This window comes from Hydra viridissima, unplaced genomic scaffold (genome assembly GCF_058129835.1).
Source record: "Hydra viridissima isolate aposymbiotic clone 2 unplaced genomic scaffold, HvirCarnegie_v1 scaffold_2, whole genome shotgun sequence".
Taxonomy (NCBI): domain Eukaryota; kingdom Metazoa; phylum Cnidaria; class Hydrozoa; order Anthoathecata; family Hydridae; genus Hydra; species Hydra viridissima.
The window spans coordinates 15,737,157-15,764,632 of record NW_028324301.1 but is presented as its reverse complement, the minus strand read 5'-3'; the positions used below and the strand labels follow the sequence as shown (position 1 = coordinate 15,764,632).

The following is a 27,476-nucleotide window of genomic DNA, read 5'->3' as shown; positions in this document are numbered from 1 at the left end:
GAGGCGTAATTTATGAACTAATCAATATTTTATGTATCCGCCTTTTGCTTTAATGCAACTAAGAACTCTTCTATGCATAGACTCAAAAAGATTTTTGCTCATTGCTTCTGGGACCCTATACCAGGTCTCCTTAAGGACGTCCTTCAGCTGGCCAAGTGTGGAAATTTGAACCTTTGCCAATTCACGGTCAATCCAAGCCCAAATGTTTTCAATCGGGTTCAAATTAGGTGAGTATGGAGGCCACGGTTTGTCTTGATACTATTATCGTTGAACCATCGTTTGTATAGTATGCAGTATGTGCAGTAGCGCCATCTTGTTGAAGTTTCCATGGTTTATCATTGAGCATAAGCAGGTCAATTGATGGAGTTAGGTTGTTTTCCAGTACTTCTACGTATATTCTGGAGTTGATTCTTCCGGTGTATGTTTGGCACATACCAACACCTTTGTAATTGAAGCATGACCAGATTCCTTTTGAGCCTCCTCCACTTTGTACAGTTAGTTTAAAGTACCTGGCGTAATACTATTTGTGAGCCATTCTTTTGACTGTTATTTTAGATTTGCGATTGATAAGCTCAAATTTACTCTCATCGCTCCACATAATGTTTTTCCATTGTTCTACTTTCCAATACCTTCTTTCACGACACCATTTTAGTCTCCTTTGTTGATCATATGGACGCAGGAGCGGTTTCTTCAAACAGAGTTGACTCCAATCTTGTATTTGATAAGTATTCGGCGGACTGTGCTTTGAGAAACAGATTTATTTCGCGTTGTATTGAATTCTGCGGTCAATTATTTGTAACTAATTCTTGGATTAGCTCTGACAGCTCTAAAAAGGGCACTATCGTCCTTTCTGGTGGTTAACAAGGGTCTACCTGGCCTCGTTTTTTCGCTGGCACCACCAGTGTGAAGAAAGTTTTGCTTTGTTGTCCGAACGCATTTCTCAGAAACTCCAATTAACTTGGCGATTTCTCTATTACTTCTTTGGTGTGAACAATAATTTGCCATCTTTCACCTTGAGTGATACGTCTTTTGCCCATTTTTCACGTCTTTTGCCCATTTTTCACGTCTTTTTAGTGCAAAACTAACTTAACATTTATTTATTTATTAAATAATGATTAACTAATTCCAGGTAAGTCATATTTATGTAAGGTTTTTTTGACAAAATCAATTAATTTAGGCCTATAAATGAGAAATATTGGAGAAAAAAAACTACTAATTAACTATCAATTAACAAGATATAAGACTTTTTTGATTTTGCGTCTAAATTTATGAATGAACTAAAATCAAGCTTATCAATTAACTTTTTTGTATTAATAGGTATAGAATGAGTAATAAACATCCTGTAAAAAAAAATTAAGGTACTCTATAATAGAGTTTCACTTCCTCTATTAAATTATATATCAAACATAGCCGTAGCACTTTTATTTTATATTTATTTTAAGCATTTTCTTACATATATGTAAAAAAAAAATGAGTGCGTCTAAATTTATGAAAACCACTGTATAAGGGTGTCCCGTTTTCAGGGTCACATTTTATTTTGACTGCTCCTAGCATTTTTCTGCTGCGTATATGTGAGAAAATGAGATCTGTAAAGTTTTAGAGCTCTAACTTTATTTTTGTGACTACACAAGCCACCTTATGTTTCAAAAATCATGATTTTCGGGTGAAAAAAGCCTATTTTTACACTGCTTGTGTATCCAAAGTTTGAAATATACAGGCTAATCTTATGTTGAACCATGTACTATTAACCCTCATTAGTTAGAAAAAAATTGGGAGCATTTTAAATAAAACCGTTTGGTTTGAAGTGAGTTAAAAGATACGCAGTTGACACAATTTACCCATTTTTATGCGGTTTGACGCGGTTGACAAAATCAAACAAAATACTAATCTAATCATTGTCAAATGGGTCTAAATCGATTTCCGAACCCTTTTCACACCTAATTAGACCAACGAAAATCCAAAATCAGTTGAAAAATGTTAAAGTTATAAGTTATTTTGCTTTCTTGCATTGTCTCAAAAACGTCTGAAACGTTTTAAAAGCAAAATAATAATTTTATTTTATGCCGCTTAACTGAAGGATTACCAAAAGTGCTTCCAAGTAGTGATAGAACACTATTATTCGAACTTTGAGAAACTTTATCTTTTTAAGTGAAAGAACACTTTATAATTCTGTAAGTGATAGGACACTTTTATAAACTTCTGTCTATTATAGTTGTTTTTTGACTCCAGTGCAGGGAGTAAACTTAATTGAACAGAATGGCTAAAACCAGAAAAAAGAAAGAAATATTTCTTCTTAAGAGTATAAGTGACAAGTTGAATGACAATCAACTCCCTTCTAACAAAGACATTTTGGAGCGTTATTATTTTTTAAAGTCTGAAAATCCTAAGATCAAAGATAACACTCTTCTCTGCTGTGGATTCTCTCATGATTTCAAGCTCATTTGTGAGGAAAATTTCAGTGTTTGGTTAAAAAGGTCACTGCTATTTATGAAAAAGCTGGAATTCCAACATCCAGAGTGGACAAAGTACAGAAGAAAATGAGTGTATTGCTAGCCAAGCACAAAAAATTGGATTCTCTTCAAAAAAGACAAGACGCTAAAGAAGTAGAAAAGAGAATAATTTTTAAAAACAATATTTTGCCTGTTCTTTTTGATGTTATGCCCAGTGATGTGATACAAATATTAGAGAAAGATAAGAAAAGATCTCAGGTGGACAAGGCAGAAGATATCATTTTCATAAATGATATCTTCTGCCTTTGGGAAAAAAGATAAAAGGTACATTTATTCTGCTCAAAGATCTCAACAGGCGAGAGTAAGAATGTCTGGAGCAGATCATGACCAGAGTTATCAGTCTGAGCTGCAGTTTTCATCTTCAAGTGAAACAGAATTATCTTCAGAGGAAACAGACACCTCTAATTCTACAGACTTAAGTAAAGATGAGATAGATCCACAACCATCTACATCTGCTGGAATAGTAGGAGATACTGCTCTTATTTCGAAGGTTAAACATGTAAGCATCAGAGCTCAATCCGATATTTTAAAGCAGGTGGATGATACAAGTGTACTTTCCAATAAAGGTATGTCAAAATCCAATATACACAGAATTGGTAGAAAGGTCTTACAGGAAAAAGCAGAGGAAGGAAGGGAAGCTTTAAGAGCAAAAGCTGGATCAAACATGATTTTTCATTATAATGGAAAGCTAGTCAAAGAGTATACTGATGGAAAGAAACTCAAAAGAGAGCGCTTAGCATTGAGAATAAATTGTGATGGAAAACATTTTTTGCTTGGAAGACCTCCTGTCACTGATTCTACTGGAGCTTGTCATACTGAGAAGATTATTGAGTTATTAGAAGAAAACTCACTCAAAGAAGACATTAAAGGTCTAGCATATGATACCACTGCGTCAAAAACAGGTAAAGAAAAAGGAGTAAATTCCAGGTTAAACATCTATCTTGGAAGACCTGTTATGCATCTTGCTTGCAGACATCATGTCTATGAGTGTCATATTAAGAATATTGCAAAGCACTTCAGGACAACCTCAGGTCCAGATAATCATTTCTTCAAGAAACTGTTGGATGAGTTTTCTCTTATTCAGATTGATCAAAATAAACTTTGCAAATTCAAATGTATTGGAGTAAATGGAGTAAATCAACAACTTGACAATGCTGCTAGGGTATCCCTAGTAATCATCACAAAGTTGTTGGATGAAGACAAAATACCCAGAGGTGATTATTGGGAGCTTGCAGAAATTGTTCAATTCTATTTATCCCCAGAGATTGATCAATTGACAGTTCGACAACCTGGAACAATTCATCATGCAACGTTTATGGCACAGGCTATATATTACATGAAGCTGCAAAGTCATACATGAAGAGCAGACCTAATGTTGCAGCCAAACGTCTTAATAGCATTACAAACCATACATGGTATCTTCACCCATCTTTGATCCCATTTAGTTTACTGGATCCTGGAGTGTGAGATGAGGAAAAGACTGATATTGCTGAAAGAATCCTGATGATAAGTGATTCAAAGGAAAATGATCCTTTGTCGTTGTATAAGAAGGTTAATGTATCAGGTTTCATTGACAAAGAAGGAGAGAGGCCCAGGTTGTCTGAGTTTGTTGATTCAGAATCCATTTTGATATTTAACATATTAAAAATGGATAGCCAGCAGCTTGATTGGATGAAGATTCCACCTAGTATGTGGAACAGATTGTCTGGCTAAACAAAGTTCAAAGATTTTATCTCCAACATTCCTGTAACTAATGATGCTGCAGAGAGGAATGCTAAGCTTATACAGGACTTTGTTAACGGAAGCCGTGTTGAAGAGCTGAGGCAAGATCTTCTTCTAGAAGTGGACCAGAAAAGAAAGGCTGGAAGACCCCAATGGAGTGGTGGAAAGAAAAGAAAATGTTAATATGTTGTAGAATTAGTGGTTAAAATGTCTAGTATAGTATATAAATAATATTAAACATGTAATTAGTATTTTTTAACCGATTTTGGATTTTCGTTGGTCTAATTAGGTGTGAAAAGGGTTCGGAAATCGATTTAGACCCATTTGACAATGATTAGATTAGTATTTTGTTTGATTTTGTCAACCGCGTCAAACCGCATAAAAATGGGTAAATTGTGTCAACTGCGTATCTTTTAACTCACTTCAAACCAAACGGTTTTATTTAAAATGCTCCCAATTTTTTTCTAACTAATGAGGGTTAATAGTACATGGTTCAACATAAGATTAGCCTGTATATTTCAAACTTTGGATACACAAGCAGTGTAAAAATAGGCTTTTTTCACCCGAAAATCATGATTTTTGAAACATAAGGTGGCTTGTGTAGTCACAAAAATAAAGTTAGAGCTCTAAAACTTTACAGATCTCATTTTCTCACATATACGCCGTGGCGTACCTAGGGTAAATAGCGCCTGGGACAAACACCGATCTCGCGCCCCTCTTGCCCCACATAAAGTGCTTAATTACAATTTTTTAATAAATGATGAGACAAACTTTATTTTATATAATATATTTATTTTATATGATATATTATATTTTGATTTATTTTATATAATTCTCGCTTATTGTATCGCAACCAAGCCTCTTTTGCGCCCCTTTCAGGCTGGCGCCAATGGCACGTGCCCTGCCTGCCCTACCCTAGATACGCCACTGCATATACGCAGCAGAAAAATGCTAGGAGCAGTCAAAATAAAATGTGACCCTGAAAACGGGATACCCTTATATTTATATATATATATATATATATATATATATATATATATATATATATATATATATATATATATATATATATAGTATTGTAGAAATTATGTTAATACTTCCAGTAAGAGTGCTCAATACAGCGTAGAATAAGTAGAGCGAATATATTATTACTATAATACAAACTAAATAATTAGCTTGGTTTATATTACATTACTTAAAGTTTCACGCAATAGCGATCATCAGATGTTATAAACCGTAAAAAGACGTAACGACAAAAAATACGAAAAAAAATACGAAAAAAGTGCTATGGAGTGTCTGCTATGATGGCATGCTTTTTAGAAGAATTCTCAGCAGTTAATGGAATTTCTAAACTCATCTGTTCTTCTGCAGCAGACTCAATAAACTCTAGCCTAATAAAAAAATTCTCGATCAGGCAGAACCATTTAAACCTGGTGGCAATCACTGTAATTTGTGCTTGACTGAAAAGTTCCACATCATTACGTCAAAACTAGGCTTGCTCAATAAAAGAAGCGAGTTAACATCAAAGTGCCGCCATGAAAATAAATTTTTAATAAAAAACTTTAATGCCATCATAGCAGACACTCCATAGCACTTTTTTCGTATTTTTTTTCGTATTTTTTGTCGTTACGTCTTTTTACGGTTTATAACATCTGATGATCGCTATTGCGTGAAACTTTAAGTAATGTAATATAAACCAAGCTAATTATTTAGTTTGTATTATAGTAATAATATATATATATATATATATATATATATATATATATATATATATATATATATATATATATATATATATATATATATATATACAGTATTGGAGAAAACATTTGCAACCAACATCGATAATTTTACATGTGTTCAAAACGAAACGAACTATACTACCACAGCAAACAGTTCAGGAGTCTGGAGTATTTGCATGCCATGACATGAGCAATCAGCTGACAGGTGACAGCACACAGGCAGAATTTCGTTGACAAGTGACATTTTGCAGCGGACAAAACAAGTGCAACTTTTTTGGTTTGTTTCATTTTCTTAAGTTTATTCCGTGTCACCGTCACGGAAGTTTTTTAATAATTAAAGGAAGTATCCAGAAGTTTCCAGGAACATGCAGAAGCTCCCAGAAGTTTTCAGAAGAAGCATCTGGAAACATCCAGTAGCATCCAGAAATATCCAGAAACATTCAGAAGCATCCAGACGCATCCAGAAGTTTCCAGAAGCATCGAAAAGAAGCATCTAGAATCTTCCAGAACAGGTTCACACAGGTTCATTTTACTATATAAGAGACATGTAAATTGATATGTAATTCAGTCAGTATATGGAAGTCAATCAGTCAGTATTATCAAGTGTTTATCGAAGTGAGTTTTATCAAAGTGTTTTATCGAAGAACATCAATACAAGAAGTGAAATACAACAAGTGTTTCATTACATCAATACAGTCCACATCTAACCAAGACGTTGTGTTCCACAGAGCATTATTGTATTATCACAAGGTAAATGTAACACGGTAAGCCTTGAGTAGCGTGATTATTTATTTTTATTATTTTTATGACTTCAAGTGCAACAATGGCTCCCGACAGTCTTGGATTGGAACTAAGAAAGAAAATTATTAGCGATTACGTAAGTGGAATGTCACAAAAAAGTATTTGTGATAAATATCGCGTGAAAAAATGGACCGTATCAAGACTATGTTCCAAATATCGTTCTACGGGGATGTTGGCAGCAGATAACAAAGGTGGAAGACCGCGTTCCACCACTTCTAGAGAGAATTCTATGATCGTCAGATCGGTCAAGAAGGATCCCTGGATATCATCAGTCGAGATACAAAAGCAATTAGAGCTGCCTGTATCGGACCGAACAATCAGACAATGTGCTGTTGAAGCCGGATTGTTTTCTCGACGCCCTGCAAAGAAACCGCTGATTTCACTAAAAAACCAGAAGAAAAGACTCCTGTTTGCTACATCTCATATTGACTGAAATGTGCAGAAAAGGCGAACTGTCCTGTTCAGTGATGAATCGAAGTTCAACATTATTGGGAGCGATGGCGTTTGCCGTGTACATCGACCGGCCGGAAAACGCCTCGATTTACGTTACTGCCATAAGACCGTGAAGCATGGTGGAGGCACTGTAATGGTCTGGGGGTGTTTTTCTGCTAATGGTCTTGGTCCAATACATCGAAACGATGGAATAATGGACCGTTTCATGTATAAAAATATCCTGAAAGATGTTGTTACCTCATGCTGAATGGAATATGCCAATAAAATGGGTTTTTCAGCAAGACAACGATCCGAAACACACTTCAAAAGTAGTCAAGCAGTGGTTTCAAGACAACCACCTTTCGGTGATGGATTGGCCGCCTCAATCTCCGGATCTCAACCCTATCGAGAACCTGTGGGAGATTGTCAACCGCAGAATTAATCGTGAAGGTGTTCGTAATAAGGATCAACTATTTGAACAAATCCAAAAGGCCTGGGCAGCGATTCCACAAAGGATTCGCCGCGAAATATTAATAGCGAAATACAGCTTGGTCAACATTTTGTTGAGTTGCACTTGTTTTGTCCAGAAGAAAATCAACTTTTTTTAATACTTTTGATTAATTTATCAATTTTCGTGTACAAATAATGAACTTTGTGATGAATAAAACTTGAAGAACTTTGTCTCAAAACACAGTTACATAGTTACTTCTCTAAATTGAAAAAGTGCAGCACTTTTATATAAAGAAACTAAATTAGCATTATTTGGTTGCAAATGTTTTGTCCAATACTGTATATATATATATATATATATATATATATATATATATATATATATATATATATATATATATATATATATATATATATATATATATATATATATATATATATACATATATATATATATATATATATATAACGAACTTTATAGCGATAGCGGTATAATAATTTTGATTCATAATTGCTATAATTTGTTCGTGGGTTTCGAGGAATAGGTAAATAGTTGTAAGAAGATGCCTCCTAGTTCTTTAACAAACTTGAACACTCTGAATTATATGTTACACATTATGTTACTTTTGTTTTGGCACGATATTTCTTCTTTAAATTTTAATGATAACAACCTTTTTCCTTTAGGAATTGCAACTGTCAGTAATAGATTCTCAACCTTATATTTTAAAAAGAAAGAAATATCTTAATCTGATCTCTTTTTCCTTGTGGTCTTTTATCTAATGCATCCAATAATGTCCACCCGTATGTCTCAAAGAACTGTAACCTGCGTTCCCCGCTTCTAACTCTTTTATAGCCTCCTCATAATCTGACTTTTAAATCCTCTCCTTTTTTCATAAACACTTCTCTCTCCTATTTTTTTTTTTTTTTTTTTTTGTTTTGATATTTTATATTTTATTCCTTTGTTTAGAGCGTAGGCGTCCTATTTTTTTGGTGGTTTTGTTGTTACAAATGGCATCTTCTTTAGATTTTCAATTAGAATTAGCTTCTTCACGGAATGACCGCCTTAATATTAAACAACTTTTTTCATTCTTTTTCTACACTATTATTGAGTTTTTTATTTAAATCACCGGAAATATTGTTCCATTTTTCTTGAAGTAATTTCCATATTCAATTATATAATTTGGATAAGTCTCAACTTCTTTTTTATCAAATTTGCTCAATAAAGTTTGAATTTGGGCTCTGAGGGAGTTATGAAATTGCTTTAAGCACCAGTTCTTTTTTAGAGTTTCCAAATAATTTCAACACCTTTAAAATTGTGCTTTGGGTCAGTATCTTGCTGTAAGATAACATTGTATCTTTAACCACGTCTTGTTCCTTTAAAAGTTGTATATACATTTCACTTATCAGTTTTCTATCTATTTTCATTAAATCATCAACACTTTTACCAGAATTACACTCCCAAACTAATATACTACAACCAACATGCTAGATATTAGCCTTTATGTATTGTGAGGAGGGAAGATGAAGAAAATTGTAAACATTATCTTTAAGTTTTACCCGACTTAAACACGCTACATTCGAACGAAGAAAAGAGCGTGTCAACCAAAAATACCAGGAGGACACACATGTCTAATAACATGAAAAATGAATGAGTCCCACCATTAATGATTAAAACTGTTTTCGCAAACACGACTTGAAACACAATGATATGATTTTAATTAGTAAAGTTCTAGAAAGTTTTAATACAAATTTAAATAAAATCCCCGCCCTCACAGTATGGTTCGACAAATGCTTAAACAATTCTCCACCTGTTTCCAAATATTTCAAACTTTGATTTGTTGTTTCACAGGACATTTATCTAATAATTGTTTCAACAATTTTCGTTTTCTTTTGCATGATGAAGTCTTACTTTTATTTCTTACAGCATCACAGCTCAGTGTCCAGATTTCACCAAAGGTCTTTTGACAGTTTAAGATAGTACTAAATATTGAACTAGATATGCCGTGACTTTTATAATCGCGCAAAGAAATAACTTCTAAAAGTTGTTCATCACATCTAACTTGCTTTCTGGGTCGGTCAGACATTTGTTAAAGGACCATGCCAGTTTCAGTCAATTAAAAGTCTATTAAATTAGGTTTTGAAAACATTTAACAATTTTGTCTATTTTGATTGGACTATACTCTTGTCGAATTAAAACAATTCAATTTTTATTTAATAACGAAATTTTCAGCGTTTCACTAAGCTTACTCGATTTTATCAATAAAAAGTAAAAGCTAAATTTAAAATATGCAACAAATAAACAATCTATAAAATATTATTATTCTTCGTTTAAGGCTCCTCGATGTTCAACGGATCTCTAGTAATCTCAAAATTTACACAACCGAAAAATATGCATCCTCTTTCCTTATTAAATAATTTCTTTCACTTTTTGTGTGTAATCCGATATTAATAGGTAACACGAAAATCATACCGATATTCTTTCAAAATAGAAATTAAAATTGAATATTTTGTTTATAATTTGTCTATTTTATAGCATTAATATAGTTTAATATATTCAGCAAAATAAATCTCTTTAGGCCTCTACAAACTATATTCAGATTTTTTTTTGTTTTAAAGTTTTTTACATTATTTATTTGATGGTTTATTTAATTAAACATATTTGGAAACAACCCCCAAAAATTATACGGCTTTAAAAAGAACCATTCGGATGAGCTTAAAAAGTAAACAAATTAACGTTAACATATCACTAAAATAAAGTTTTTTTTTCTTAGAAATTACTTTTTTCTTTTTCTTAGAAAATGGCTAGGGTTGGATGTTACGTGTTTCTGGTTTTATTTCTATAAATTATTTGCACTTTGTGAAACGGACCTTTTAGATTATCTGCACGACAAAAACATCTTAAATTCGAGATCAATAACTTTCCTTTTCTTAATTTTTTTAAAAAAGAGAGCACTTTTAAAGTTTCTTACTAATTTTTTCAACTAGCAACAAAATTTACTAAAAAGAAACCTAATTCAAGATGGAATTTGGCGTAATCTTCATTCCGATTGGTTTATTTTTTGCTTGGCGGTTAATACCGAAGAAAAATTGTATGTAAAAATTTTTTTGTGTTGGCTTGTTTATAAATTAATATTGTAAAACAGCTATTGTTAAACAGAAATTGTAGACCTGGGCACGCAATAGAGAAAAAATTAAGTATTGACGAAATATACTGATACCCTTAAAACTACAGAAACAACAAAGGGCATTGTTTCAAAACAAAATTACACAAAATAAATACTAAAATATAAAATTAAGTAGTAGGTTTTGAAAACCCTTAATAACTTTGTTTTTTAATTATTATGATGAAAAGTTTTATGTTAGTTAGGATTCGTTTAAAAGCGTAGGCTCAAAAATCAATATTAAATACACTAATCTGAAGTAGAGAGCAATAAAATATGTATACATTTAAATATATATGCATTTGTGTTTATGTGTATATTTAAAATGTATATATACAGTGTCCGACAAAAAACGCTTAGATAGACATGCAAGAGAACTCAACTAAATTTCTACAATTGATATAGAAAAAAAAATAAACAAAAAATTTTTATTTGGTGGATTGATTCTTAAAAAAAAACAAGAAAAAAATGACGAAAATTTGAGAACTTTTATTGAAATAACGAAATAGACCAAACTAATACTTTGTGGTGAAGCCACGGCTTTTGATCACTGCCTTGCACCGACGAGGCATACTCTCAACAAGTGATCGTAAGAGTTCCTCAGAAATGTTCTTCTATTGATTTTGAAGAATTTGAAACAACTCTTCTTCATTTTTTGGAGCTCTTGTCTTGATTCCATGATCCAATATACTCCAGAGATTCTCGATAGGGTTCAGATCAGGACTTTGAGCTGGCCAACTAATTTTTTGTTCTTCAAATAATTTTTCAAATTGTTTGCCGTATGTTTCGGGTCATTATCTTACTGAAAGATCCAACTTTTATCTTTAAAGACCTCATTTGCACTAGGTATCAGTTGGTGAATTAAGATTTGTTTGTACATTTTACTGTCTATAATACCAGGAATTTTATACAAACGACCAACACCCGATGAAGTAAAACATCCCCATACATTCACTTTTTTATCGTGCTTTACTGCTGGCTGTGTTACTAATGGATCGTAACGTTCATTATTTAACCGCCAAACCGACCGTCCACTGAAGCGCAAACAAAATGGTGACTCTTCACTCCATAAAACATTTTTCCATTGAAGTCTTTTTTTTCCGGTTACTTTCAGAAATAAATGGCTTTTAACGCTCCAGTAAGATTTAAATTTCTCAATAGAATGGATCTTTTGAAGAGCCGTTCATTCGTGAACATCCAGTTTAAAAATTCTCTTTATTTCAGCCGCTGTTATCTTTTTATTCTTTCGAACCTCTCTAATAATTAATCTGTCCTCTCTGGCAGCTGTTTTACGCCTTCTTCCGCTCCCTTATTTGCGTTTAAAACTTCCCGTCAAATAATACTTGAAGAAAAATCTTCGAATTGTAGTGCACCATCGATTCAATTTTTTTCCAATTTTATGGTCAGTGTATCCACTTTCATGCCATGCCACAATTTGGTCTTTTTCAAACTCAGTGAGTTGTTTTCTTATCTTTTTTTGAGTTGTCTGGCGCATTATTCGACTTGGGTGCTTTGACAGAAAAAGCGACAATTGAAGCAAGAAAAATAATTTAGGATTACGTTTTCGCTCAAAATAAATATTTTTTTTCACAACTCGCCAAAAATTTGTCCGGAATTCGACATGTCAAGCTCTGATTGACAAATAATAAAATGACGTAAACATTTGGTTGTAGTTTGCCCAAAGATATTTCTAGAATATTAAAGATACACTTTTGAAATGAATTATTTCTTCCTGAAATAGTATAAAAAAATATATATATTGTAAAGAATATTTGATTTTCATTCTTTTTTGTTGTCATTTTTTGAGAGTTTACCTAAGCTTTTTTTTTGTCGGACACTGTATAATGTGTATATATATACTTCTTTAAGGACCATGGGCTAATTATTAAAATTGGGAACATGTTTAGTTTGCCTTATTATTTCTATTAGCTATATTAAACAGAGTACGTATACTTTACCCAACGCGTTTAACACGTTTTACCCAAATAGAATATTTGTTAGTGCTAGAATTAGGTTACATTGTTTTATGCTCAAAATGAAGGAGCAGCATTATAAATAGGGAATATTAGCTAGGTCAAAATCCTGGACAACTTCATGTTGTTTGATAAACTTTAAAACAGATTTTTTTTAAGAAGTACATTTCATAATTATACTTTTTACACACTTTTCTAAAAAGTACAAAAATAACAGAAAAATCAACTTTTTTATTAATCTATCTAATCTAATTCTCTCACCGTTTTTTTCTTTCATGTTAAGAGCTCTGGTGACGCACCACTTGAAACATTCATCGTCATCGTTTTTCATGTTGATAATCGCCTTTTTACTTTTTAGTACAGGAGATAACTTCATGTAGGAAGAACCGCTGAAAGGTATCCAATCGATCATGTTAACTTCTACTTTTAAAATTTTGTTAACTCTCCAATTGGATCCTTCCTTGTTGTAATTGGACATGTTTTCAAGAATTCTTTCTTTCCATGTTTTAAAGCTTTCTCCTTTGTCTGTTGATTCGAGAATAATTTCATATATAGACGGAAAGACCACAGTGCGAAGATTTTCTTCTCCAGTAGCAATATTCACACGCGTCATTTCGCAGATTAAAACAAGGTTCGTTTTTGTGTTTTTTTTAATGACTTTGATGGCAGCCTCTTTGACCATATTTAAAAAGGCGCCAGGGTCTTCATATCGAACAGAGGGGGTGTAAGAAAATTGCTCAGTGACGTGTTTTAGCGCATGATTAGTCAATACAAACTTAACAGGAGCACCAAATACGACCCCCGATGCTGCTGCTCTTTTTAAAAAATTCCGCAACGTGCTCATGATTCCGCTCCCTCCAACAACGTGTTTCTTAACATATCTGTTTCTGTAAATGATCATTTTTAAATATGCGAAAAAAAATTATTTCATCTCGATGACCTTCATCATTGATTTGTACTGGTTTTTATTAATCACTTTTTGTCTCAACAGCTCATCGCAAATGCTCACAGCTTCATTTCTCGATCCCGTATTCCCAGCACGACAAGCAGCCACGCTCAATTCAAGCTTTTCCACCAACGCATTCGGATTGCTAGGAAGAATGATCACTCCTAAACCTTTCTTTTTCTTATCATAAACTTTTTTCATGCGATCCTTGTAATCATTATATTCTTCAATCCCCATCTTATCTTTCCTTTCTTCAATAAGTGCTATACCTTTACGGTACTCGTTTTTTAACTGTTTCTTCCTCTTTTCTTTTTCAGCAAGCTTTTGATCAAGCATTTGAAGATCGTAACTAGTAGGAGCCGAAATAGTATCTTCAGCCACTAAAGAGCTCTTGTAAGATTTCAGCTCATTTTCAATAGGGATGATGAATTGATTGTATTTTTCAATCTCTGAAGCTCTGGGTTTGTTATACCTCGCATCCGACTTTACAGCCTCACTCTCTACTAAAATTTTCGAGTAATTAGCCACATCTTCTGCTGTCACGTCCTTTGAAACGTTTGGATTGGTCATGAGATCTCAAAGACCTTTTGTTCCTTCATACTTTTCACCTCCAACAATCATATCGTTGCCTTCAAACATCACTCCCATTTTTCCAATCGTATATTAACCATCGCTTTTGCTCAATTCAAACTTGTTCTTAAAGCTTCTTTTAAATTTTGCTCTTGTGTCCAGATCAAACAAACTTTTTATAAATTGATCGCCCTCAGGAAAAATAGATCCTGTTGATTCTAAATAAGGCTCCTGCTCTGGTTTAACCTCGGATTTAACCTCGTTTTTAACCTCGGATTTTATCTTTTTGAGCGTCTTTTCGTTGCTTTGGATGAAAGGCTTGAACAGCTTTTCCACATCCGTCTGAAAATTTGCATCTAAAATGTTGTCGTTGATGCTGTTCTGATAAATCCTCTTTCTTCTGTCATTAATCTCTCTCACAATTTCATTTCTTTTATTCGGGTCTTGTACTTTAAAAAAAGACATGGTTTTTAAAATACGATAGAAATTATTTTCCAGATCCCTTCTTATACAAATTGTTGAACGCTTGAATCGCGTCATCTCGGCCTTTTTGGATCAAGTTTTCTTTAGTCACTTCATCTATTCCGTTTTTAGTTTTGGTTCGTATTTCCTCCATCATGGTCTTAAACTTTTGAAGCTCTTCTAAAATCAACTGAAACTCTGAATCGCTTATTCTTCCATCCATCAACGCTTTGTAAATATGCTCGCTGATCGTGTTCAATTTTGACTCTGCCAACACTTTTATCTTTTCGTGCTTTTCCGCTTTCAATGCCATCTTTTTATTCACTTGACCGCCAACAATCGATAAAAAACCCATTCCAATAGCCACACCTTCAAACGCAATCGCTACTGGACTTGCAATAATCGTTGACAAAAGACCTATTCCAGTCGCACCCAATGCTATGCATAAACCTTGCATCGTATTGTCCACATTCGAAATGATCCTGAAAACGCGATGGTACTTTTTTCTGAGATGAACTCGCCTTTTCCTCTCGTTGTCTATCTCTTTTTGAATCTCGCCGATCGTATGAAGACGATGCCCTTCTTCTGCAGGAGCTGATAGAAGAGGCGTTGGAAGAGAGGGGTATATTTCTTTATAAGTGTTATAATCCATTTTATATTAAAGAGAAATAAAAAAGTTTCTTCCCTTAGATTCTTTAGAATCCTGGATTTCACAAGTGAAATTTTAAAAGAAATTCACGATGCAAAGGCTCTCTCCCTTTTTAATCACGACGTCTTTGTCGCTTCTGTTGTAAATTTCCATGAAGATGTTCTCTACAGACTCTGAAAAAATTAAAAAGTGACTGAAATAATTCAGCTTTAAATTTAGCTCATGTCTCAAATTCACCAAAGCAACACCTCTTTCCACTTTAATCCCGAACATAAAAACAATCGTCTGTTTGGATAAACGGTTCAACTTAATGTCTCTTTGAGCAAATTTTTCGCATCTGGAACGACGACAAAGTCGTCTAGGAGGATAATCCAAATGATCGTTAAAACAAACGGTGCCTTTCAACTTATTCTCGTCAATACAAATGATTCTTCTCATCTTTTTAACAGTAAAGGAAACTTTTTTCTTAATCTTTCTTTTTCGATATTTTTCTCCTCTTCGTCTTCTTTTTTGCTCCTTTCTTTAATCTCCATTATCAGCAAAAGTCTATCGCAGATTCTTAAAGCCTCAGAACATTGCATTTTCATTTGTGATGAAATTTATTTATTTTATTTTGCATAATATTTTTCATGGTTAAGCTAAGCATAATAATAGGCTTGTCCGAGAAGAATGTAAAAGCTTCCGGATTGTCCGACTTGTGCGTCACCGGAGTTGAGCGTGACGACGAGTCTTCTGCCGGCTGCAACGCGTGGCATGGAGTCTGCATTTGCAAAATTTCTGTAAAAGGAAATGGTTGTAGTGGACCCAATGGAAGCATTGGATTGGTACAGCAGCCCCGTCGATGTGTTGTTGAATGAGGTTACGTTTGATCAGTTCCAAGAAGACAAGTAAAAATCTTCCAATCCAGACGAGGAAAAGATGCATTTGCTGTCACTGTCATATCCAGAAAAAGTAGTATAATTGTTTGTATTATAAGGTGTCCAAGGACTGAGAACTATTCCGTTTCCAGGAGGTAAATTACCGTCGTACATTCTGACTCTAGATTCCCACCAGCTTCCAGAAGCTCCAACGATGTGCATCCTGATGTATTTTAGAAAAACTCCATTTCTTTTTCCATTTGTGTCTAGCAAAACATATTCGTTTCCGTAAGTGGTATTTAAATATCTAAATGTCCTGCCGTACAATTTAACGGATGAAAGGAGAGGAGGGATGGAGGTGAATGTGGAAATGAAAGGCTGAATCCAGTAAGTGATGGAAGAGGTATTTTTGTTGATTAATTGGATGTTGATGTTTGTCCTGAACGGCATTTCAAGAGTAAAATATCCTCCCAACGAAGTGTTGCTTAAAACGTTGCATCCTTGTAAAGAATTGGCGTAAAAAGGACCGCCGATAGGAGAAAAAAGCAAGTCGCAAGCAAGTCCAGTGTTATCCACTCCTATTCCTTCCGTGGTTTCTGAATAATTTCCAACGTTAATTTCGCCGTCTGTAAATATTCGAATGAAAACATTTCCAGGAAAAGTTCCACTGAGAGCCAACCACAACCTTCTCAGAACTCCAGGTCCGTCCGAGTAAGTGAAAATTGTTGTCGTGGCGGCTGATACCACCGTTTGCGATTTTAATCCTAATGACGAAAAGCTTGAATTTGGAACAAGCCCTAAAAAGTTGGATTTTTGTGACAACGTGTCTGCGTAACTTTTTGTCGCGGCATCTTGCGCGTTTGAAGGGTCGAGCACATTGATCAATTTATGGGAATTCAAATTCAAGTCAGCCGTTCCTACTGTAGTTCCGCCTGACGCATGCGTGTCCACGTAATTTTTGGTGGCTGAATCTGAGGATGAAGTGGGCTCTGCCAAATTCGTCAATTTGTGTGATGTCATGTTAATGTCTACGTAAGAAATATTGTTGTATGCCACTTTTGTGTCCACATACCCTTTTGTCGCTGCGTCTTTTAAAGCGGTTGGATCAGAGACTTTGATCAACTTGTGAGAATTTAAATCCAAGCTTCCCGTGATGGTGCTGGATCCGTCCACTTTAACATTCATGCTCGAGCTGACGTCTACGTAATTTTTAGTGGCAGCGTCGTGAAGATTTGTCGGCTCGTTCAAATTGATCGCTTTGTGAAAATTCAAATCCAAGTCCGCGGTTCCCACAGTAGTTCCTCCACCTGACGCATGTATGTCCACATAATTTTTGGTGGCAGCATCGTGAGAATTGGTCGGTTCTGCCAGGTTGATGATTTTGTGAGAGTTGAAATCCAAGTCTGCAATGATGGTGCTGTTTCCACCTGTCCTGACATACAGATCGCTTGAAAGAGAGGTTGAATAAGGGCTGGATAAATAACGACCCAATTCTGATCTACCAAATTTATCAATCATTTTTATATGCCTCAGATTTTATTTTTGGTTTTAGATTAGATCCGAAGGATCTTTGATTTTCTACCGCAAGGTATTAATGACGTCCTGAAAAGCAACGCCTTCATCCAATTTTTTCAAGACGTAAATACACAAGTGACCGCAATAAGAGGTATTACCAAACTGCACTCTTTCGCTGTTGTAATAAACAGGGCTTTTTAAATAATTTACAAGCTCAATAAGAGGAGGTTGAGCATAAGAATCAAAGCTACATTTCTTATCACCGTCTTTGAACCAGCACACCCAATGAAATACTCCTGTGCCTGAGTCTCCCGTATTCATAATGCCACATTCTTTTCTTCTCGGTTTTTTCGGCAATGTGTCTCTTTCAAAAACACCTCGAAAGTTTCTTATTTTCAGCTTTTTAACATCCTCTATCAATTGAAAATTGATCAAAGCCTCATTTGTCAATTTTATTCCTTCGACGTTGATCATTTTTAAATTCGTGCAAAATTTAAAAATTCGAAGAATTTCCACGGATCCAAAAGTTCTAAAAATCACTTGTAATTTCCATGGATTCCAAGAATCTAAAAATTCCATGGATCCAAAGGATCTACATTTCTTCGTCTGGTTCAAACTCTCCTAAATCCAAATCGCTCATAATGCTTTGAACAGAAAGAGCATTTTTAGTGATGAACACTTCTGGAAGCTTGACTTGAATGGACTCGATTTCAGAACTAATAAAAACACCTTCAATTCTCAAAGACGCAATAGCAAAACACCTTTGACGAACATACTCCAATGGATCAGCTTTGACCATCTTTTTGTTCTCTTTTTTGCAAAACAAAGAAGTGATGCTCTTTTCTTTTGTATACAACTTTCCGAAAAATATGGGGGACGCGTTTGGATTTTCAGATTTTTTTTTAAAGATGGACAAATACTCTGTCATTATTTTTTTAGTTCTACCTCCTTTTTTCAACAAGGCTGTCTTATGGATGACTTGCTCGCGAAGAAATTTTGATATTTTTTCAGTCACCTCTATAAACTTTTCTTCTTCTGCTGTCATGCCTTTTTTAACGTCAAAAGCAACAAAAGACATGGAATACCCCGTCAGCTCTTTCGTTTCCACACTGCGGTTTTCAAACACACCCAAAGAAAACAAAACGGGGGTTCTTAAAATAAATGGACCTTTTCCATTAGCATACTCGTAATACAGCGGAATCTTTTGGTACTGAATGGGCTTTGTGGCTGCATAAATATCCCCAGCCAATAATTTATTCTCGTCAAAATTCTCAATCGTCACAAAGTTCATCTATTTAATGAGAAAGAAATTTTTTTTAGATCCTTTTTGGATCCGTGGAAATTCTTCGAATTTTTAAATCATTTCAAAATTCTGATCCTTGACTTGCTTCTTGACTTTATTTATTTTTCTTCGAGCATATTCTAACATATCCTCCAGTCGCATGCCACTTTTTTCAAAACGAATCCCTCCACACTTTATTTTCAACTCCGACTGCGTCGCATCCATTCGACGAATAATGGTGAAATCCAAATCATTTTCAAAGCTGTAAATCTTGTAATAGTACTTTTCTTCACAAGGCGAATAATAATACGACTTCTCGTAATCTTCCGTCTTAAGGTACTCATTTATAAAGGGCTCAAACAAAACCATCATCTTGCTCATTTTTAATGGACCTGAAAATCTTTTAGATCCTTTGGATCCTTGGAATTTCACTTGTGAAATTTTTATCGAGGAAATGACCAATGTCGCTCGAAAGCAAACTGATCAATGCTTTATTGTCTACCCACGAATTAAACGAGTCTGGATACCCTAACCATTTCACCAATGATCTGCTCTTGGTTTTGCGAACGATTTTTTCAATCCTGAATATGTCCTGATGCGTCTTTTGCATCTCCTGCTCGTAAAAAGTGCCTTGAATTTCTTCACCGTTAGCATCAGCGATTTTATACGTGGGAGGATCCGTATACTGAACTTTTGACACGGTAAAAACCTCTTCAGTGCATCTCGGTGTATACCCCTTTTCAAAATAAGACTTCTTTTTTGTGATCCGCACTTTGTCACCCATTGAAAATTTCGGTTTTGCTCTTTCTCTCTGTTTACCATTCAGGTTCATCCAGACCTTATTTTTATTCTTTTCATCACTGGCTTCCACTGGAGTCATTTTAATGGAAGAATGCCTTGTGCAGTTGTAATTTTTCACCATCTTATCTAATACGTCAATATATTTATTGGTATTGTTGGCTGAAAAATATTTAAACATTCTCTTTTTCATCGTTCTGTTCCATCGCTCAACGACGCAACTTTTTCCCTCGTTTTCAGTGGAATACAATTGCACACCTAGCGCTCTCACGTGCTTGTTGTAAAATTATTTTCCTTTATCTACCCACAATTTGACGCATTTTCTTTCTTCGAAAATCTTTTTCAACGCTTTAGACACTTCAAGACCCGTTTTGCTTTTTAACGGAACGATCCATCCATAATTTGAAAACACGTCAATCACCATGAGCAATTATTTTACGCCGTTGTTGAATTTTGAAAACAATTGCATGTCCACCAAATCGGAAGCCCATATCTCATCAATGTCGTTCACAATCACCCTTCTTCTTTTAAAATGACGAATGACCGGTTTATGAAGCTCCTCTGCAAGCTGATCCGTCCATTTCAGAGGCATTTTTTTTTTTTAGATCTTTCAGATCCATGACGACAATGTCGCTTTAAATTTTTAAATCCTACTCACAATCCAAATTTAGCTTTAGCTTTGATCACCGGAGTAATGAGCTTTCTTTCGTTGATCTCTCTTTGAGTGGGATTGGGGATCGAATTCATCTCCTCAAGCATCATCTGATCTGCCACAATCCTGTTTTGCCGGTCATTGAAATATTTATTAACCAAATCATGGTGATACGCTGCATTGTCCACTCTGTCTACCGGTTTGCTCTAATCTTGATACATGTCCGTAGAAGTCAACCTCTTGTCCAAATTGGTTCCCGGTCCTGCAAAGTTCATCCCAGGAATGTGCATTTCTCCTGGAAATTTTGCCCATGGAAGCTTCACTTTGCTTTGCTCGACAGCTTATTAATCGACTCTACCAAATCACCTACTTTTGTTGCCGAAGATGATCCATGCGAAGAAACAAACTTGCATTTGGTCGTTCCGCAAGAGTCAAGTCCCTTTCAACATAGTCCTATTGTTTTTTGTCATCTCATTTTTCAAGTGAATAGTTTCAGTTTTCCTTTTGCATTTAACGCAGTACATTTTAAATACAAGAAAAATATTTTTTTTCACAGTACAAAATGGAAGTCATTGATTTGTCATGGAATATCGGAAAAACCAAAAGATATAACAACAAGCTTTTGCCAAGAAGCATTCGAGGAATCATCGTCGGAAAGTCCGGTTGCGGAAAAACAACCTTGCTGCTCAATTTACTGCTTAGACCTGGATGGCTGGATTATAACCACTTGCAAGTCTTTGGCAAATCCCTTTTCCAACCCGAATACAAAATACTCAAAAAAGCCTATGAGAAGAAACTACCAAAAGAACTCATTCTACAATTATTCAACATTCAAAGCCAAATTGAAAGGTTAAACTCCAGTCCTGAAGCCGTCATTGATGAAATCTCAAGAGAATGGGACGGAGAAACAGACATGGAATGTCAATTTTTCGAAAGTGAAGAAGACGTGCCTGAACCTGAATTCTTAGACTCGACCAAAAACAATTTGATGATCTTTGACGACTTGCAACTCACCAAACAAAACAAATGCGAAAAATATTACATCCGAGGAAGACACTCCAACGTCGACTGCTTTTACCTCTCTCAAAACTATTTCTTGCTCCCAAGACAAACCATCCGAGAAAATTCCAACTTTATTCACTTATTTCCTCAGGACGATAAAAATATCAACCACATTTATCAAGATCACGTTTCCAGTGACATGAAAAAAGAAGAATTTAAAAAGTTTTGCAAGTACTGCTGGTCTCAACCCCACGGATTTGCTGTCATTAATCTATCCTCCAAAAAAGACCATGGAAAATACAGAAGCGGGTTAGACGATTTTTATTTTCCAAACGTATAAAAAACATGTCTGGATTTTATTTGCTTGCCATATCTAAAAAAGATCTTCCAACCGTATCAAACAGCTCCATCAAAACATACTTTGAAAGACCCATCGAGCTGGATTTAAACAAACAGTACGAAATAGCTCTTGTAGGACTCGAAACCTATCGAAGCTACCCCAACATCACCTCTAAAAATAACGTTTTCAGATACAGCCCAAACGCTGGATCAAACAGTTACACCGTCTACATTCAAGAAGGATCCTACGAAATCAACCAGCTCAACGAATACCTTCAAAATGAAATGCAAAAACAAACAGGAAGCTTGCACAGAGTAGACGGAGTCACCATTACAGCAAACGAGTCTTCGTTAAAAGCCGTATTAAAATTTGGAAAGCCTACAGCAACGACAAGATACTGGGTTGATTTCAACGTCAATAACAGCATAGGATCGCTCCTCGGATTCGATAGAAACGAATACATCTACGTTGAAAAAAAAGAAGACCCCGTTGACCCTAATAAAGTCACAAGCGTCATCGACACCTACGAGTCTGAAAACATCGTGAGAATTGAAGAAACTGCAGTGATCCGAGTCACCAACGACATTATCGGCTCGTCTTATTTAGACGGAAAAACAACAAACGATATTTACTCCTTTTACCCACAAGTTGAACCCGGAACCAAAATTGTTGAAAAACCTTTTCACTTGATTTACCTTCCCATCGTTGTCAGCAAAATTTCAAGAATGGAAACACAAATCGTTGATCAAGATGATCACTTGATCGATTTTAGAGGAGAAGACATCATTGTCAGATACCACATCAGAGAAAAATTCTCATCCACTCTACACGATCTTTTCTCCGGAAGCGCTTTCAGTCGGTAAATTTCACTTGTGAAAAAAAAATTTCCTACTCTATTAAAAATGTACAAAAGATTAAACTCAACATTTCAAAAGGACAGGCTGACAAAATTAAAAAAGCCATTCAAAACGAAACCGAAGTCAGCATAAAACTCACTCATCAAGACTTGAACGGAGAACATATTCTCGCTGTCACTAAAACCCAATCGAACAAAATTGCAAAAGCCTACGTCAATGGAAAAGGTGTCACTCTCAAACTCAGCAAAAAACAACTCATGCACAACGCAAAAGTTGAAGGAGGTTTCATCGGCGCTCTTTTACCTTTACTAGGAATGATCGGAAGTACCATCGCCACAAAAGTCGTCCCTGCTCTTGCCACTGGACTACTCTCTGGTGTTGGAGCCTCTGCCGGTTCTGCCATGGTCGACAAAATCGCTGGGCGCGGAATAGTTTACTTAAGAAAAGACGGAAAAGGACTAAAAATATCCAGATTAGGATCCGGTATATACCTAAACCATTGGAATGGAAATACTCAAGGCGATGGGCTTTACATTAAAAATAAAAAAGCATACGATCGTATTGGCTCTGGAGAAGAAGAACAATTCTCCGGCCTTGGTTTACTTCTCGGTCCCAATTCACCCTTCAATAGCATACCCATTTTAGGCTCCATTTTGTAATGCGACATTGTCACCACGGATCCAAAGGATCTAAAACTTGTTATCTAAATTTTTTATTTAACAAAAATAAAAAATCATGGAAAATACACTTTTATCATTCCTATTTCTCCTGTAGACGAAATCATTAACGTCTCTCCCACATACACATCCAACACGCTCGAAAAAGAAACGATTTTTGAAACACGATACAGCTGATCAGACTTACGCAACAAATCAAATTTCTTATCATCACTCTCTTCTCCAAACTTAAAACTCTCACTAAAAACACCGCTTGTTTCCATTGAAAATATCAACACCCCTTTCTCTAAAAACACTCTAAATTCCGATGTCGGCTTTATCATCTTACACATTTCACTAAACCTACTAGCCGAAACTCTTCTCTTTGACCAAAAAGAATAACGCTCACTCAAACTCACGTTTTGAACGCTTTCCGTCGTCACCTTAATATTATACGCAAATTGGTCTAAAGATCTCACAGCGCTTTCCAAACTTCCCGCACTCAAAATCGACAGTCAACTCGCTACCACTTTTCACCGTTTTAAACACCTTACTCTCAACACCCACATGCAACGATTTTAAATACATAACTCTCAACACCCACATGCAACGATTCCTCAAAATAAAAGACGTACTCCTCAAAACGATCTGCAAAAAGATCCACTTCAAACATTAAATTTATCGTTGTTTTTGTTCTCACACTTATCCCTTCTTTACTTATTCGCAAACACACCATCCTCATGTTATTGAACAAATGATCAAACAACGCTTTCACTTCATCTGCATGCTTTGTTCTCGCTAAAAACATTTTTTAAATAAGAAGAAAATATTTTTAAATGATTGCGCATGAACGGTAAAAAATTTTTTGAATAAAAAGGTAAGTCAACAGAAAGAAATCTTAACAAATATAGAAATAACATCATTATTTTTATACTTATTCTAAAACTATGATAAGAACTTAAAAAACCGTCATCTTGCAAAAATAGTCAACCCCCCAATATATAACGGTATCAATGAGCCAGAACCCGCATTTTACATCTACTAGGGTGTAAATAACAGGCTAATGAAAGTTTTAAAAAATTATGTATTTGTAAAGCACTACCTTCCTATTTTGCAAACTAAATGTTATTGCTATATAGATATCAACCTCTTAAGGTGTAAATTTTAGATTCAAAAACAATATTTTTGTTCATTTAGTGCTCAGTTACGTTGTCGGAAACGTGTTTCAGATTAAAATTTTGGCTTTACAAAGCCAAAATTTTAATCTGAAACACGTTTCTCTTTTTTTTTTATCTTTTTTTTAAGCTTGAGCATTAGTTATTCAATCCATTTTTTTTCATAGATTTAGTATCCGAATTAACAAAAAATTTCAAATCGAGCAAAAACCAACGAAGAGAACAAAAAGACAGTTTGCTTCTTGTGTCTTGGCAATGCTAGTCGCTTTTTAACCAGCTTCTTGACAGAAAAAATGCAACAAATTCTGAAGCAGCCAATTGACTTTAATGATCCAAAAGTCCCAACTGGCATTTGTGAGCGTTGCCGTTCTAACCTTAGGAGGCTTGAGGAAGAGAAGCTTCAAACCCAACTACAGCTGTTTGACTTCTCCAATATCAAAGTCCGTCGAGTTACAAGAGATTCAGTTTGTGATTGTTTGATTTGCTCAGTTGGCAAAGCAAAACACAATTCCCCACATCCAGTCATGGCTACCCAAAAACCTAAAGCAAACCAGAACTCAGTTGAAAGAAGATGTTCTCAATGCTTTTCAATAGTTGGCAAGGGTCTCCGCCACCAAAACGACTTCTCAGCAATTCTCTGGCCAAAGATTCTGGTGTTAAGCGTCAGTTACTGATTGCCATTTCTAAAGATCTCCAGGAAAACTATAGCAATTGCAAGCAAGTTTTTGATCTGCTGAACATTGAAAAACTTCCCTTTATTTTGTCCTGTGATATGAAGCTGGCAAACATCATTTGTGGTCTACAAGCACATTCCAGTGCACACCCTTGCTCTTGGTGTGACATTTCATCAAAAGATCTTGCTAAGTGTGGATCTCTGAGAACTTTTGGATCAATCAGAAGAGATGATCAGACATTCATTGCGACTGATGCTAACATCAAGAAAGCAAGTTTATTCAGAATCTCCGTTCATGAACCCATCATCAATGCCTCAGATGCATCTTTTGTTTTTAATATTCTTCCACCCATGAGCTTCATCTGTTGCTTGGTGTCGTAAATCATCTTCTACAGTCTCTCAAAAATTTAGACACATGCTCCTGAATGGCTGGCGTTACTTCGTATTCAACAGCAGCCATTTCATGGTGGACAACTGGCTGGAAATAAGCGCAGGAAGCTTTTGAAGAAAGTGGATGTTTTGGAGCCCAGCAGCACTCTTTCTTTCCAGCTGTTCCCTTTATTGACACACTAAAAAAATTAAATGGTGTTGTCCATGCTTGATTTGGCAATACTCTTGATTACAGCATTGCTGAAAAAATTGAGCAGTTTAGAGTCTCCTATTTACAACTTCAGGGCACTACCATCACTCCCAAGGTTCATGCTGTCATTCACCATGTTCCACAATTCATCCAACCCCACAATAGCTCTTTGGGAATTTATTCAGAGCAAGCAACTGAAGCACTCCATCATCTTTTCAGAAACAATTGGCTAAGGTGCAAGAGACCAAGCAACCACCGAGAATATGAAGACAGACTGCAAAGATGCATCACAGGCTTGAACAGCAAAAAAATGGAATATTACAAGTTTTGACGTTTTTCTCAGGAATAAATAACTAGAATTGAAACTTTGCTTTGTAAGAATTGAAGAATTAATATTTACTAGTGAATTTACTGCATAAATATTTTTGTCATGTTTTTAGGATGAATAAAAATTCTTAAAACTAACTTTGTTAGTTACTTACCAGCCATGTATTTAACGGGATTTTATGCAAAATTTGAAAATGGATTTTCTTCCACGGACGGTGTAACCAGATTTAGGGACTTATAACCTAGTAACCACCAATGATAGTACAATCATACCCCCAAAGGATTTTCTGGGTCATGACATCAAGCAATATTTCGTTTTTTACAACAGTGTGTCGCGAGCCAGGTTTTTTATTTTGTAAAAACCAGGTTCTCAATGTTTCTCTTTCGAAAACAAAAGCATCCGCAATGTTTGTTCGCTCAAGAAAACGAATATTTAGTGATTTGCTGTATATTGACTTGAGATAACACTTTATATTGATTTTGAGGCCTTGGTTTTTACACGTTTCTTAATTAGCATAAATTTCTCTATTATAATCATTCATAAAAATAGGGAGATAGGACGAAAGAAGATAAAGTTGTGCCGGTAATGTCTCAATTTTAGCCTTTTATGTAAAGTTGTGCCGGTAATCTCTCAGTTTTAGCCTTTTATGTCACTTAATGTTACAGTAATTTACTTCTATAAACGTTTGACTAAATATTTCCCATATTTTTGTCAAGGTAACCTTACATATATGGATTTAACATGTGGTCTAAATCTGGTTGAATCGTATTTTATATACGTAAACTAAAACAGTAAAAAGCGCAACTTTTTCATTACGTAATAAAAAGTAATTAAAAAGTTCTTTTGTTTTCGGATTATTTTTAAACAAAAGAGCTTGCATAATTAAGAATTTCACAAAATTTTCATTTTTATTTTAAAGAAAAGTTTTAAATTGAAAATATTTGTAAAATGGAAATAAGTGTCTTTTATTTAAAAAAAACTGTAAAATGCCAAGACCTCAAGCATCTCGTATTATTCTTCCAGATAATGAGTTAGGTTCATTATCTTTTTAATATACAATCTTACCACATTAGATCGTCTTTTATCAGACCTAATGGCTAAGGTCAAATGAGGCTGACCTAGACCGATGTGCTTGTATTAAACTAATGCTTTTTTTCTCGCCCGCTCTTCAAAAGGGAGGCAAACTCAGGGTCGACGTTCTTCTGGGTTTTCCCTGGAGAGGAGTGAGCAGTTTGCAAGGCAGTTGCTGGAGGACTTAAAATACTACAATACCTCGTCTTTTATCAGATGAAAGTTCGGTCGCAAACAAGGCTTTAATTTTAAATGAATTTCTTAAACTAGTC

At 35.0% G+C, this 27,476-nt stretch overlaps 1 long non-coding RNA gene across 1 annotated transcript; it reads left to right on the top strand.

Annotated features, from left to right (window-relative positions):
* Positions 1 to 24,184: 24,184 nt before the first annotated feature.
* Positions 24,185 to 26,286, top strand: LOC149892201 (uncharacterized). Its single transcript, XR_016449801.1, has 2 exons — positions 24,185 to 24,254; positions 24,720 to 26,286. It is a non-coding gene; the product is annotated as an uncharacterized LOC149892201 (long non-coding RNA).
* The last annotated feature ends 1,190 nt before the right edge of the window (positions 26,287 to 27,476 follow it).